Raw genomic sequence first — 14910 nt, forward strand, 5'->3', positions numbered from 1 at the left:
CGGCACAAACATAACCAGCGCAGTTTCCAATGCGAACCAGCGCCTGTACGGCACAAACCAGTGCGTCCCAGCGTCATGGCAGTGGAACCAGCGTCTCTTCCAGTGCGACCCAGCTCTTACCCAGCGTTCTCACTGGTCTCGAGTGAGTCCCAGCCATCGCCAGCGTACCCAGTGCGATCCAGTGCCAAAAAAAAAACGCGCAGGTTTTACACTGGAAGGCACTGGAAGACGCTGGTTCTTGCAATCGGCATTTCAGAGGTTTTTTTTACTATCAAGCAAGAGCACCGTTAAAAAGACACTCATTGACGAAGGCGAAGATCACGCTAATCGAAATTAGGAAAACCGAAGAAATATAATGGAAGCGCGCATTGTGGTTTCTATCGCATATGCAGGTAAATCACAAAGATATATACCAAGAAACACTAAGCAAAAGTGCGCGTTAGCAGCCGCGTCATATCTATTTGCTGGCATGCAGTGACTGCAGCACTTGGGGCAAGAAGACATCGAACGCCGCCGCACATTTCTGGCACACAATACTCAAATGCGACGAATGCACGCTGCAGAAACGAAGTTTCGTTTTTTTTTTTCGAGGAATCTTCGTGGGTCCCACAATGTACAGAGAAGGCACAGACCACTTGAGCGCGATCTGCGCACGATAAGCACATCGCCACGAAAGGAAGCTACGGAACACATAAACGTAACCTGTGCCTGACGGGTAAAATTAAAAATCATCGTATATTTGTTGCTGTGCGACGGACACAAGCGCACGGAAACATCACACACTGCACATGTGTACCTCCGAGGTTGGGTCGATAATTTCTGGGCTACATTTAAACGACAGCAGGAAGTTACTTCAATGAGAAACGAAGTGAGGGCGCAGGTAGTGCAGGTAACGGCTGCGCATAAAGTCAGTAAGGGCTTTAAGGCTAGTGAACCAGGTTGAAATCGTTAAAATCATACCCCAACGATAGCTTACTCAGGGTAAATTGTTTCAAATCTTGAAGGCCATGCTTTTTGCTGACTGAATGCGGCACAAGCGATTCAAAAAGCAAGAATACTGCATGTAATTTATTTCTTCCCTAAACTATAGCACAGAATATGAGCATGTCAATGTTTCTTCTTGTCTCGCAACATATGTATGTAGTTCGGCCGAAAATGGCACAAGATCTTCTGTAGTGGATATTATTGTAGGAATCACGGAGGCCACAAGAGCCGCACTATTATACAGGCGGCGCTGGCGGCGCCGGTATTTTCGTATTCTATGCGAACGGTAAAATACGAAGGTACGGCTTGTTGTTATTGCTCCGTCTTCAACGATTGTTGTGCGAGCTGCTTCGATGTGTTTGTTTGATCGTGTGTTATTAGGTTTTCTGTAATGAAATGAGACGTAGTTCGCGAGCACGAAAGTGCCAGAAGATGGCTTGAGTCTCGCTTTAAACACGTAGTATGCGTGGCGCGCCAGCTAAATGTGGACCAACGATTTTCATGCCGTAAAGTGCGTTCCCTTTGTCTCCGCTGGTTGTCGTGGAAAGTTTGGTGGACGGCGCAAAGAAGTAATGTGTATTATTAGCGTGCCTCAGCTCGTCCACTACCCCTCGGCTTGTATGCTGCAAGTAACATCGCAGACGCATCACTGGAAACTTGGAGAGCGCCCTTCGACCTCCTCGAACTGTTGAAACGGTAAGCAATCGTGCTCGCCAACTACACGTGCGTTCATGCGTGTTGTGTGTGCTTCCCGTGTGTGTATAGAGTGCCTTGCGGATGTAGCAAGTGGAACACCCATGACAACAGTGAACCCTGTGCTGATACTTGCTACGCACTCGTTGTAAGAATTGTGTACGCAACTCTATTGCCACAGTGCGGAATTGATAATCCTGATAAGCGTTTGCTTCCGCTGAGAAAAGTTTCGGAAATTGTGCTCACCTTGTGCAGCTGTGCGTGAGCTCCCGCTTGTCTGCTAAAGTTGCATAGTCATGACCCGCCCACCTCTTCATCGATTCCTTTTTTAATGACGTTTCGTCACTTATAAATGCTTCGACGTGGTGCACAATCTCTGCTTACGAGTTTTTGGTTAACGAATAGTTCTAGGGAAAAATGTCAGCCAATCACAGCTTGCTACTAGTACAGTTTTATTTCCAAGACAAGATGTGTTGACATAACTGACTTAACTAAACATGACAGGGGAAAGTTGCCTATACTAAGCAATGGAAAAAAAAGCATTAAGTATAGATTGTAATCTGCTGCTGCGGCGCGTCCAAAATTTTATTTGATGTATAGAGGACCCTATTATGACATTCGGTGATTTCAAGCATTTGCTGTCTTTCCACATTAGTGCAGACATTGTTTCATGACTCTTTTAGGTGCTCATTGCATGTTTTCACGATATCACAGCTTTATTGTGCCAATGCTATAAGCTAACATAGAACTCATATTGTAGTGGCGAGGCCGTGACCCACAACATAAACTACAAGATCGAGAAGCCCCCAGAAATGCAGACCCTGTGGATATATGGCTGCAGCAGCATGGCGTGTGATCTGGATGGTCATGTCAGGTGCGTATGAAATGTACGTGTTCCGCAAAGTGGGCTTGGTGTCATTCATGGTGAAGTTTATCAACACATTACTTAATGCAGCTTACTAAAGAGACTAAATATTTATGCAACTTTATTGAACTTGCTACCTATTTGTCTGCATAGCCATTATGGCCACATTACTGTGTTCTGTACAAAACTATACCTAACCTTTCCTGATGTTTAGTATTTCATTTGCGTAAGTTGCTTACCTGCAAGCTAAATATAATTTTTGCTTTGTACGTAGTATATTTGTGACTTTTTATTGTGGTTTTATTCTTTGAAAACTATTTCCTATGCAGTACCCCTTATTTCCATAACTTTTTTCTGCTTGTGCTACAATCTCGTGCAGTTTTCTGTGCATGTAGGAATTCGAAGTGTAGTGGGCTAAATATGTCACAGGTCTAAGCACGTAGTGTGCACACCATTGTTTATCATTGATATCTTTACAGTTACTTCTCTGTTCCCATAGTAACAGCCACTGCAAAATACATATGTGATGAGCTTTAATCTCTTGAAAATTAATATGAAGGTGAGTATTTACTATGCCGCATTTACTTCAGTAGTACGTACATAGGCACAGATTGATATGGATCCCTTGTGACCTACACAGGATGCCTTTTTTGTTTGTTGCATTAAAAATGGGGGCTCACCCACGTCTTACTATATATGTGGTATGCCTCATCGATTTCACTTGTCAATTTTCACGGTGGATGAAAACAGATGAACGATTGTAATCCAACATGAAGCCCGGTTGTGGAAATGTACGGCCAAGTTGGATGACCATACTGGTCTTTTGAATGACATATGGTGATCTCTTATACACATAAGATACCGGCCAGTTTGCCCTATGTACGCTTGACCACATGTGAAAGGGATACAGTACACTGCCTGTGACACACACGACAAATTTGGTGGTATCTTTCACCGAGCAAGCCTCCCTTGCCTGCTTGCCTTTCTCATTTCTCTTGCACACTGCTATGCATATAGGCATGCTGACAAGAAAGGCTTGCTTAGGTAGCACTAAATTTGTCTTGTGTCTGTCAGGGGTAGTGTAGTCTATTCTTGTGATCGTGTATATGTGGTCAAGTGTACATGCAGCAAATTGGCCGGTGCCTCAACACGTGCCTAAGACAGCACCATAATTCACTCCCCGGACCAGTATGTTCGTCCCACTTGACCGTGCAACGATAGGACTGGGGCTGCGTGCCAGATTGAGACTGTTCATCTGTTTTGTTCAGCTACGGCAACCAATTGACCAAGAAAATCGCTGAGGAATGCCACATTAAAAGACTGGATCACAATCTGCTTACTGAATTGTCCGCAACATTCGTAGTAACAAATTTGTTTGTTGCAACTAGTTTTAGGCACATTATTTCTTGTCAAATTTTCTGCTTGACCTATAGAGCAGTTATGCAATGAATTTTCAAAGTTACATAATTAGCATAATTATTGTTTTCTGTTTGTCGCATGCTATGTTGCAAGAAGGACCCTTTTTAATTAAAACTGAATTAACTTTTCAATTTCAATTGGGAAGTCTTATCATTGCGTTTAGGATACCTATCAGTGTACATACCCGTACTAGATTAGAAACTAATTGTTTCAATAACTCAAAAAGCATGAATATACTGTGTCCATTGTATCTGACAGTGACACTGCGACTGTGTTCCAAATAGCACAAATTGGCAGTTATCCATCATAATTTGCAAAAACAACTTCAAAATATTGTTGGTCCACATACAATGGATACTTACATGCATCATCATGATTGCCCAAGCTCCATGTAAGAAATTTATTATTGGCATATTAAGCATAGTACATACCAACTATGGCTAACAGCAGATGGAATATTAATTTTGTCTACCGCTCATCAATAGAAGCCAGTAGGTCATTCCCTTTTCAAAAAAATTGTTTCCAATGCATAGTTTGATGTCTGTATAGGACTCTTAGCTCATGGGTGTTCCTGCTTGCTTATGTTGTAAATGGGAATGGGTTGTCATTGCAAGATGAGATTAATGTTTAACTAGGCTGTTGTCGTTTGGAGATACTTTTTGTCATCAGCAATGATATTCTAGTGCCATGCACATTGGCCCAGTGCTGATGTCACAAAATCTTGGGAAAGTAAAAATATTCTCAAGAGTGATCCGCAAGAGAACCCCCGCTGTTTGGCAGAGTGGTGGGGAGGTGGGGCGTTCTGCCACTTTTCTGTTATATTTTTTTCTGAAATACTGAAATGAAACTTAGCATAATACTGCAACTATATAGATATTTGGGGCATGTTTGTGTCTGCTAATACGTTATCACTGAATGTTCATTACACCTTTTGAAAATAATTTCAATTGGATTTTCTAGGCTCCACCGTCGCCGATTACTAGACGGACCAAATGAGGCCAAAAACTAGCCTTTCCTCGCACCTTTCCTGGGAAGTTAAATAGAAGGTGATCATGTAAGAATGAACTTGCAACATGTGGCCAATGATCCATACAGGTCATGCTGGTGGTGGAATGATAAGACAAACCGCAATGTTTATTTGTTTACTTATTCACCAAACATTTATTCATATCTCATGAATACTGTGCAGTTTTCCAGCAAGGAATCAGGTAAAATAAAGAAATATTGTTGCATCAAAGTAAAGATGTTATTTGAAAAAGCATAATTCACGTAGCAAAGTACCATGATGAAACATTTTTAGACAACTAGTCTGCTTTTGATACGAATTCATAAAAACTGCAAATTTTGAAGGAACAGAGCAGTAAGGTTAACAAATCTTACTGATAACTAAAAAATGAAATCACATTTCTGTTGGACCTAATACCATAATTTAATCTGGCACATTTGAGATACCATATGCTGCTCTAATATACAATCACTAATTTATGAGTAGATGCGTGAAACACTCAAACATTGCAACAATTTCATGTAAGCTGTAAGTTCATATATAAAATTTGTTGACTGTAGACATAGCAGATGGAGTCTGCAGAACTGTGATATTTCTATCTGGCACAGAGAGGTGGATTATTAAGCTTTGTGGTGTTATTTTTCTTAAACCTGCCAAATAGTTCTTCCTGCAACAAGTAGAATTGTCAAATGCCTCAAGGTTACTTCAAATTAGTGCTGTGGTTGTCTCAAAAGTGTTTATGTATTTTGGATGTATGTCAGTAGGAAAATTAACAGAATAAGTGAACTTGTGCTAGTTCTTTTTTTTTAATTTACAGTTGCAAACTGCGCGAGTTCTTTTCCTTCAAGTTTTGCTATTTTCAGCAAATATTAATAAAAATTGATGGTGTTAATGTAAAAACTATGATTTAAACATTTTTCAATGTATCAACCTCATCAAATTTGGTTCCATAACTGCCAAAGAAAAACGATTTTACTGTTCATGTGCATTACATAGGAGCTCCCGAGCTAAATCTTTTTTAGTCATTGCGTGTGTCGGTCTGGTTTGTATTTCTCACCCTAATTTCAGAATATTGGCTCTGATCTCAAAATTGTTTCCCTCACAACGAAATGCACGCTTTTAAACTTTGTACGATATATGGTTTACTGCTCTACAAAAAACACTGTTTGCCACATTTTCGCAAGGCCTGCCAGTGCTAATGTTACACATACACGGACTAAAATGCTGTGTGGTTTCGGTATATGGTGTACTTATCTGTGAAAGCCAGCCACTATTTGTCACATATTTGCAGGGACTGACAGTGTGATTTTTGCACTGAAACAGACTAAAATGCTGTGTCGTTTCGTCAGGTTGACACAACATTGCAGTGCACATTCATATCAGTCTATTCTCAGGCTTTAGTATCCAACCATTTAATGCGCAGTGCTGGAACAGGCACTCATTTAGTAGTTTTAATGGTATGGTTTCTTGTCCTAGTCAAGCCTGTTATTGTCAGGCGTCAACTGTAATCAAGTCTGCCACTGATTTTTTTATCTCATGTTCGCGTTCCTGTGTGGAATTCTGATACTGATAAGAACATAGTAGTGTCTTTCAATCGTCGGTCGAAACGTGATGCTGTGATCAAAAAAGCGCGAAAAGCAAGGATCAGTGCAGAAGACATCGGTTTTTCTTCCAAGCAGTCTGTCTTCGTGAACGAGCATTTGTGCCCTCAAATAAAGCAACTGCTTGGCATGACTGTGGCAAAGAAAAAGGAAATGAAATGGCGCTTTGTATGGGTGAGGGACGGAAAAGTATTCGCGCCAAAAACGGAAGAGTCTAGTGTCGTTAAAGTTACATGCGAGGCAGACCTAGCTAAAATCTGCTAGTGGCGATTGGCAACGAACACTTTTTGTATCTTATTTTGCTATGATCGTGCCACGCAACCTTGTTCGTCCTGGTTACGCCGACTCTATTACCTTTTTGCATTTTAATGTTCAGTCTGCCCGTAATAAACACAATCAGACAGAAGCATTTCTTAACGAATTCACGTTCAGGTTTGACATAATAATGATAAGTGAGACATGGTACAACTCGGAAGATGATGTCGTTTCCTTGCCCGGATACCAAAGCTTCTTTCTAAATAGACCAAACCGCCGAGGCGGAGGTGTGGTGCAGATGGTGTCAGAAAGGCTTTCATGCGACTTGATTGCAGATCTCTCAAAAACCACACCAGACTACGAAGCGCTTACGGTACGATGTGGATCCTATATCTTCGCTGTTTTGTATCGACCACCTGATGGTAATAGTGAAAGATTTCTTGTCTTTTTAGAGCAATTACTGTGTTATGCTTTCCAGAATAGACTTTGCATAAACATAGGCGGTGACTGTAACATAAACTTACTGCAATCGAATACAGTTTCCCGCAATCTGATCTTTCTCCTTGATTCTTTTGGTTGTGCGAACGTGATAAAAACACCCACTCGAGTCACGTGCCTGTCTGAATCCCTTATCGACTTATTTATTACGAACAGCCCAATGCTAGATATCAATGCTGGTACCACTGCCGCCGATCTAGGTGATCACTTGCCGATATACGTGTTTTCTAAACGAAATAACACACTTTTCTTTAAAGTATGGGGTTTTACGTGCCAATACCATTTTCTGATTATGAGGCACGCCGTAGTGGAGGACTCCGGAAATTTTGACCACCTCGCGTTCTTTAACGTGCACCTAAATCTAAATACACGCGTGTTTTCGCATTTCGCCTCCATCTAAATGCGGCCGCCGTGGCCGGGATTTGATCCCGCGACCTCGTGCTTAGCAGCCCAAAAAGTAACACACTTAAAGCGAGCCGAAACCAATGTAAATCTTTCGTCATGCAGGAAATAAATCCAAGAACAATGACTGACTTTCGAAACCAACTTCGAAGTGCAAACTGGGCACCAGTATTCGAGTGTAACGATGCTGATACGGCCTATGATACGCTCATGCATATCATTAAAAATGCGTACACTAGTTGTTTTAAATTAAAAAACGTAAAAACATCTAGGAAGATACGGAAACCATGGTTAACAAATGAGTGTTTAAAGCTAATTCGTTAAAAAAAAGCAATTGTACTCTCATTTTGTGCAGCCTAGAAGCCCTGACGATGTTTTTGCATTTAAGAAATACAGAAACTTCGTAACTAAGTTTCTTCGAGATACAAAAAAAGAGTATCTGGAAAAGCTATATAGTGATTGATACCAAAGGCGACCTAGTTTGGCGTGCGCTTAATAAGCTCCTAAATCGCGACAGAAGTCGTTATGAAGAACTCGAGATTACAGAGAATGGGAAGCAGCTAAAGGGTATAGAATTAGCAAATCGTCTCAATAAACACTTTACAAATTTAGTTATTAGCGCTCACAATATATATGCTCTCAATTACTTGGGTGCGCCTAGTGTAAATACAGCGTTTCTTGAGCCTACGACACCGGACGAGGTTTACTCTGTTTTTATATCCTTAGAGAACACTAAGGCACGTGACATCGATGGTCTCCAGATTAAACCAATTAAATTTGCAATAGACTTGTTAGTGCCCGCTTTCACCCACGTAGTCAATGTTTGCTTGTCTACTGGTGTTTTCCCTAAAAAAATGCAACAGGCAAAGGTTACTGCTCTGTTCAAATCAGGGGACAGAAATGACATGTCAAATTATCGGCCGGTGTCAGTGCTCCCTGTCATATCAAAAGGCTTAGAGAAGGTTATCTGTAAAAGGGTTATGTCGTTTTGTGAAAAATATCAGTAATTATCTCCGCATCAATTTGGGTTTCGTAAGGGCCGAGCAACCGAATTAGCTCTGTTAACACAGAAGGATTTAATCTTGAACGGCTATGAAGAAAAAAGATTAACATCAGGTGTATTTATCGACTTTTCCAAAGCCTTTGACAGGATCAATTATATTACTCTACTAAATAAACTCGAACATTACGGATTCCGTGGATTACCCCTGGACATTCTAAAGTCATACTTAACCCATAGGAAACAATGCGTTTACATCTCAGGAGAATACTCAGAGCCCTTGAATTTAGAAGCTGCTGTTCCCCTAGGGAGCATATTAGTACCTATATTGTTTAACATCTATATAAATGATTTAACAAACATCAGTAACTTACCACACTATATAATATACGCAGGTGACACCAGTCTTTTCTTCCAATCAAGCAATGCTGATACCTTATCACAACTAGCAAACACCGTCCTTGATAAACTATATTGGTGGAGCAAGGCAAATTCTTCACAGATTAACTCTAAAGAAACCAAAGCTGTTCTTTTTGCACCCGCCCAAAAAATGTAAATCGTAATCTAAGCATATTCTATCGATCAGAACGAATTGACGTCACCGCGGACGTGAAAACACTGGGAGTGATTTTTGATCAGCATTTAAGTTGGGACAAACATGTAGAATGTGTGGCAACAAGTATGGCAAAAGCATGCGGTGCACTTTGTAGGCTTCGAGATGTTCAGATTCAGATTCAGATTTATTCGTTCCAAAAAAAGAAGTAATTACATGAGAAATATACAGACGAGGGTCCCAAAGTGAAAGAACTGTAGTGGGACCCTCGGTTATTAATAACAACATTGATGGTGATATCAATAGTCAGCAAATTAGCGTATTATAAACAACATCTACAGATCAAATACATCATTAGACATGTCATTTACAATCAAACACGAAAAAGCACGTTATAACAGAAAGTCGGAAAAAAGCATGGATGAAATACAACAAATGACATGTGAGATAAATGTCAGAGGTACACCGCTAGATCATAGTTATCGCAGCAAATGATGCTTAAGGTGATTTTTAAAAATTTCAAGAGAAGTACAGGATTTTATGGTTGATGGTAATTCATTCCAAAGAGAAATTGCAGCGAAGGAAGATGTTTTTTTGCCGTAATTGGTATGAACCATGGGTAACAAGAAATTGTTGTTAGCTGCAAATCTGGTCATATTCTGCAAAAGGTCAGTTGCAATGAACGGATACATGAGGTTATTATGAAGCAACTTGTGGAGTAAGACGAGTATTTTAAACTGGAACAAATTATTAATAGACAAGATATTATACGCGCGAAGTAACAAAGAGGCATTGGATTGCATGGAGCTAGAAGTGATAATGCGTATTGACTGATTTTGGATATGTTGAATTGATGATAAGTGACAAGCGTACGTGTTGCCCCATGAAACAATGCCGTAATTAATGTGACTATGAATGAACGCATAATACAACGCTAGCAGAGCCTCACGAGAAAAAAAAGGGCGAGCTTTAATTAATGCACGTATACCAAACGCAGTCTTGTGCTTGTGATGTTGGAGGTGAGAGCGAAATGTAAGGTTAGGCTCAAGATATATGCCAAGAAAAGTGATATCGGTGCTAACGGGAATTGAATGACTTCCAAGCTTTACTTCAGGAATAGAAGTTAAGGCCCTTTGAGCAGTTTTGAATAACATAAATTTAGTTTTTAAAGTATTAAGAACTAAGTAATGGTTCCTACACCATTTTATGATGTCACTTAATGCAATATTTAATTTAGAAGTAAGAGTAGTCACAGATTTGTCATATGAAGCTATGGTTGTGTCATCTGCGTATAAAATGCAATGAGCGTAGTTGGTGGAGTTAAGAAAATCCGGAAGATCATTAATATATAAAAGGGAAAGCAAAGGGCCCAGAGCTGATCCCTGCGGTACACCTTGGTCAATACATTTTGTTACTGAGAAAGCATTTGCTGCATGTACTGTGTATGGCCGGTCAAGTAAATAATTTTTTATGAATGTTAGCGCAGGACCGGTTATACCATAAGAATCAAGTTTATTAAACAGGACTTGATGGTTAACCGTGTCATAAGCTTTACTGAAGTCTAAAAATACAGATCCGACTAAGTTTCCCGAATCAATATATTTTTTTATGTAGTCACTTAGACATAGAACAGCTAGATTCGTAGAACTTCCTGGGCGGAAACCAAATTAATTGCCCTTTAGCAATTTAAACTTGAAGTAGTTAAGACGGTTAACAAATAATTTCTCAATGAGTTTACTAAGGCAGGAAAGAATTGCAATTGGTCGGTAATTATTAACTGTGTGTTTGTCGCCTTTTTTAAAAACAGGAATAATCTTGGCATTTTTTAAAAATAAAGGGAATGCACCTTCTTTGAACATAAGGTTGATAATATTACAGAGCGTGTCACAAACTAAATGCGCAACCAGTTTTAAATGCCTCACACAAATATTGTCTAAGCCAGGCCCTGTATTTTTAAGGTTAGCAATCGTGGAGCACACTTCATTTGGTGTAGCTGGTAACAAAAAGAATGATTGTGTCGTACGGCTCAAAGTATTATGAAACTGCGCATGTATGTTATTAGTGTAAACAGAAGAAAAGTAGTCCGAAAACGCGTTAGCAATTTCGTTGGGCTCAGAAAGAGTGAGACCATTGTAATTTATTTTGGTTATAGAGGCATCAGCAGACGATTTGTTTAGAAAAGAGTTCAATAACTGCCATTGCTTTTTGGGGTTGTCCTTATTCTGATCAAATTTATTTTCATAGTACCTTTTTTTGCCTGTTTAAGTAAAACATTCAGTAATTTACAGTACCTACTATAGCGTCTAGCTAGTCTAGTATTAAAGGGCTGACGGTTAGTTTTCTTGTACATGTTTTCCTTCTTTCTTAAACTTTGCAGAAGACCGTCCGTCATCCATGGGTTGCACGGATATTTAAACTTTTTCCCACATTTAACAGTGCGTGCATTAGTTGAAACGGCCAATAAAAATGAACTGCAGAATTTGTTTAGTGCTTCTTCGGGATCAGACATAGAATTCATTGGCGACCAATCAGTTTTACTGATGGCTTCAATAAAGGTACCTGCACTAAATACGGAAGAAAAGTAGCTATTAACGTTCTCATGTATTTCATTGTTAAATGTAAGAAAAACAGGAAAGTGATCGGTTATGTCAGTATTAATAACCCCGGAGCAAGGCGGTGGTGATATGTTAGATAACACGTGATCAATAAGCGTACTGCTCCCACGAGAGGCTACCCTAGTTGGGCAGTCAATGAGTGATTCAAAACCGAATCCGTTAAAACTACGGCTATTGCTGCATAACACCATATTTATTTCTCATGCAAATAATTGTAGTCTTGTATGGGGGACAACGTCACAAAAAATATTCTGACATTATCTCTTTTACAAAAAAAGCATTGCGTCATGTTGCTTGTATTTCTTACGGCAGTCATACAAGTACATTCTTTTCAAGGTTTCATGTTCTTCCATTTCATTACAGTTATGAGTTTAATCTTGCTATGAAATATAAAGAAAGCGTAAAACGAGGCCACACGGGATTTACTAGTCTTTGCAATCTAAGCAAATCTCATCACCTCAACTACGACATTCGGGAGCGAGAAACTTGGGCCGTGCCTTTTTCACGAACTAATCATGGAAAGGACAGACTACCGTGCCGCATATCGGTATTACTGAACAGTCTTGAAAAAGAAAACATGGATCTTAGGACTGTTTCACGTCGAATTTTGAAGGAATATTTCATTAGCCGTGCGACTGCATGTGATTAGTCTGTTGTATTTGCATTTCCTTTTCTTGGTTGTAACTTAAGTATGGAATTGTTTTTGTATTTGTCTCGTATGTGAAAATGCTTTTATATATTGTTATGTAATTGGGAAATTTTGTTTCACCACGTTACATAAATCTGTATTTCTCTGTTAAGAGAAGGCATGTATTGCTGGTAAAAAAAATCTTGGTTATAGTGTGTTTTCAAAAACGCACGTTATCATTCCCTTAGACGTGTTTTTCAAGATTTATTTCATGTACCGGTGTATTGTTGCGTGAAAAGCGTTCACAAACTGTCTGCTGCCAAATACTGTAGGGGCAGGGGCCTTTGTCAAGCCGCTTAAAATAGCGGCTTTTTGCCCCTGTCCTAGCATTTGTACATTTAAAGTTGAATGCTGAAATAAAGGAATGGAATGAATGGAATGAATGTTTCATGTGTTCGCACCACCAGCTTGACCTGAGAAGCATGTTGGCAGCTACAGTTTGTGTGTTGCAAGTTCTAGTCTGAAGTGTGTATGTCACATATATGAAGCATGTATCTAGTCTGAAGTCCAATAAACATTTCAAACCGAATACTTTGTGGTTGTAGCACCAATTATTTTGCCACTGCATTTACTGTAGTCCTTATTGTCTACAGTACAACTTTGGTAAATTGCAAGTACTTTACACACATCGGCCTAGCTTTTATAGGCATTTGCTTGTAGGAACTCGAAAACAACTGCATAGAAATATTCTATAGAATTTTGTCTTTAGCATCTCTAAAGCAACTCGATAGAAATATTCTATAGAAATTTGCCTTAAGCATCTTTAAAGAAACTCGATAGAAATATTCTATAGAAATGTGTCTTTAGCATCTCCAAAGAAACTCGATAGAAATATTTTATAAAAATTTGTCTTTAGCATCTCTAAAGCAACTCGATAGAAATATTCTATAGAAATTTGTCTTTAGCATCTCTAAAGAAACTTGATAGTAATATTCTATAGAAATTTGTCTTTAGCATCTCTAAAGCAACTCGATAGAAACGTTCTATAGAAATGTGTCTTTAGAGTTCCTATAAGAATGCGGTGGCCAAATAACTTTTGGAACTCTATAGGAAAATTTTATAGGCAGTCAAAATAAACAGAATAAAGTTCTATAGAGAAGATTCAAAAGACTTTCTAAAAAGACACATTAAAAATTTTTGTAAGGGCCGAGTCCGTCTGCACGCTATCGGCGGGTCTAAACAAAATAATCAAGAAGTCTAACAAGGATAAATCACTCTATATTTCAGATTTCGCATCGGTGCTTTTAAATAAACAACTTTTTCATGTCTACAGTGCCAGCACAAGAAGGGAGGAGCGCCGATGTGACGCGTCATAAACGCAGGTATATGTGCTGTCGCCGAAGGCTCCCAGCACTAGCCTGCGCTTCTCTGACGAATATGTACGACTAGACAGACGTGTAGACTGAAAGGCATCTCTGAACTAAGAAAACGTAGCATACCCCTCGCGTGAAGAACGAGAAACGGCTATGGAAATCGGCAGTAAGAGCCCATTCATGCAGCGTCTGGGGTCGGTGGTTCATTTAGGACTTTTTTCGAAGTTAAAATACCAATCGCAACTGAAAGTCGATGTTATGGAACTTCCAAGCACGCTATTGAATACAGAGAGCCAATTTTTCTTTGTGGTACAGGCGTGACTTTTAGTTGCCGGGCGACAGCGCATATACCACGTCTCTGCAAGACTTCTCTCTGTGAAATTAAAACTGTTTCTCGAGTTTGGTAGGCTAAATTATCCGCGCACGTCCGTCTGCTGGCGTGGCGTGCGCGGATAATTTAGCCTACCAAACTCGAGAAACAGTTTTAATTTCACAGAGAGAAGTCTTGCACAAACGAGGTATATGCGCTGTCGCCCGGCAACTAAAACACGTCCGTCTGCTGGCGTGGCGTAGCGAGGCGACTTCCGACCGTCGAGCGTGACGGACGTGTGCTTCATGGGCTCCCAAGGAGCGGCTTTAGCGGCCCAGCCGGGTCGCGGTATCAGGAGCACTTAAATGCCTGCCCAGGATTATGAAATGGTTGTCCCGCATCTGCCATCAGGTTCGAGTGTGTTGAACACAGTATTTTTGCATGGTGATGTCACCGCCAGGCCGTATCGCGTCGAGCATTTTCGCGACGACCTAGCGCGTCTGTCATTGCTGCCGGATGTGGTTGCCCTTGGGGCATATCAGATGAACCATCTGTGGGCCGTTACTTTCAACAGTGAAGGAGCGAAGGCCAAGATTCTGCAGGCCGAAGATTTCAGTGTGAAAGACCACCGCCGCTACGTGGTTATTGACCCGACCAACCGAGGTGTCAGGCTGAAGCTGTTTTGGGTGCTCCAAGGTGTGCAAGACG

The 14910-nt window shown here is 40.2% G+C and overlaps 1 long non-coding RNA gene across 3 annotated transcripts; it reads left to right on the forward strand.

Moving 5' to 3' along the window:
• The first annotated feature begins 1320 nt into the window (after positions 1 to 1320).
• LOC142590695 (uncharacterized) lies at positions 1321 to 13108 on the forward strand. Of its 3 annotated transcripts, none has more exons than XR_012830222.1 (4): positions 1321 to 1680; positions 2438 to 2551; positions 4922 to 5015; positions 11654 to 13108. It is a non-coding gene; the product is annotated as an uncharacterized LOC142590695 (long non-coding RNA). The 3 variants fall into 3 exon arrangements; XR_012830223.1 differs by having other exon boundaries at positions 4922 to 5007; XR_012830221.1 differs by lacking the exon at positions 11654 to 13108 and adding an exon at positions 7159 to 7191.
• The last annotated feature ends 1802 nt before the right edge of the window (positions 13109 to 14910 follow it).

The sequence above is a fragment of the Dermacentor variabilis genome, chromosome 8 (assembly GCF_050947875.1).
Source record: "Dermacentor variabilis isolate Ectoservices chromosome 8, ASM5094787v1, whole genome shotgun sequence".
Classification (NCBI taxonomy): domain Eukaryota; kingdom Metazoa; phylum Arthropoda; class Arachnida; order Ixodida; family Ixodidae; genus Dermacentor; species Dermacentor variabilis.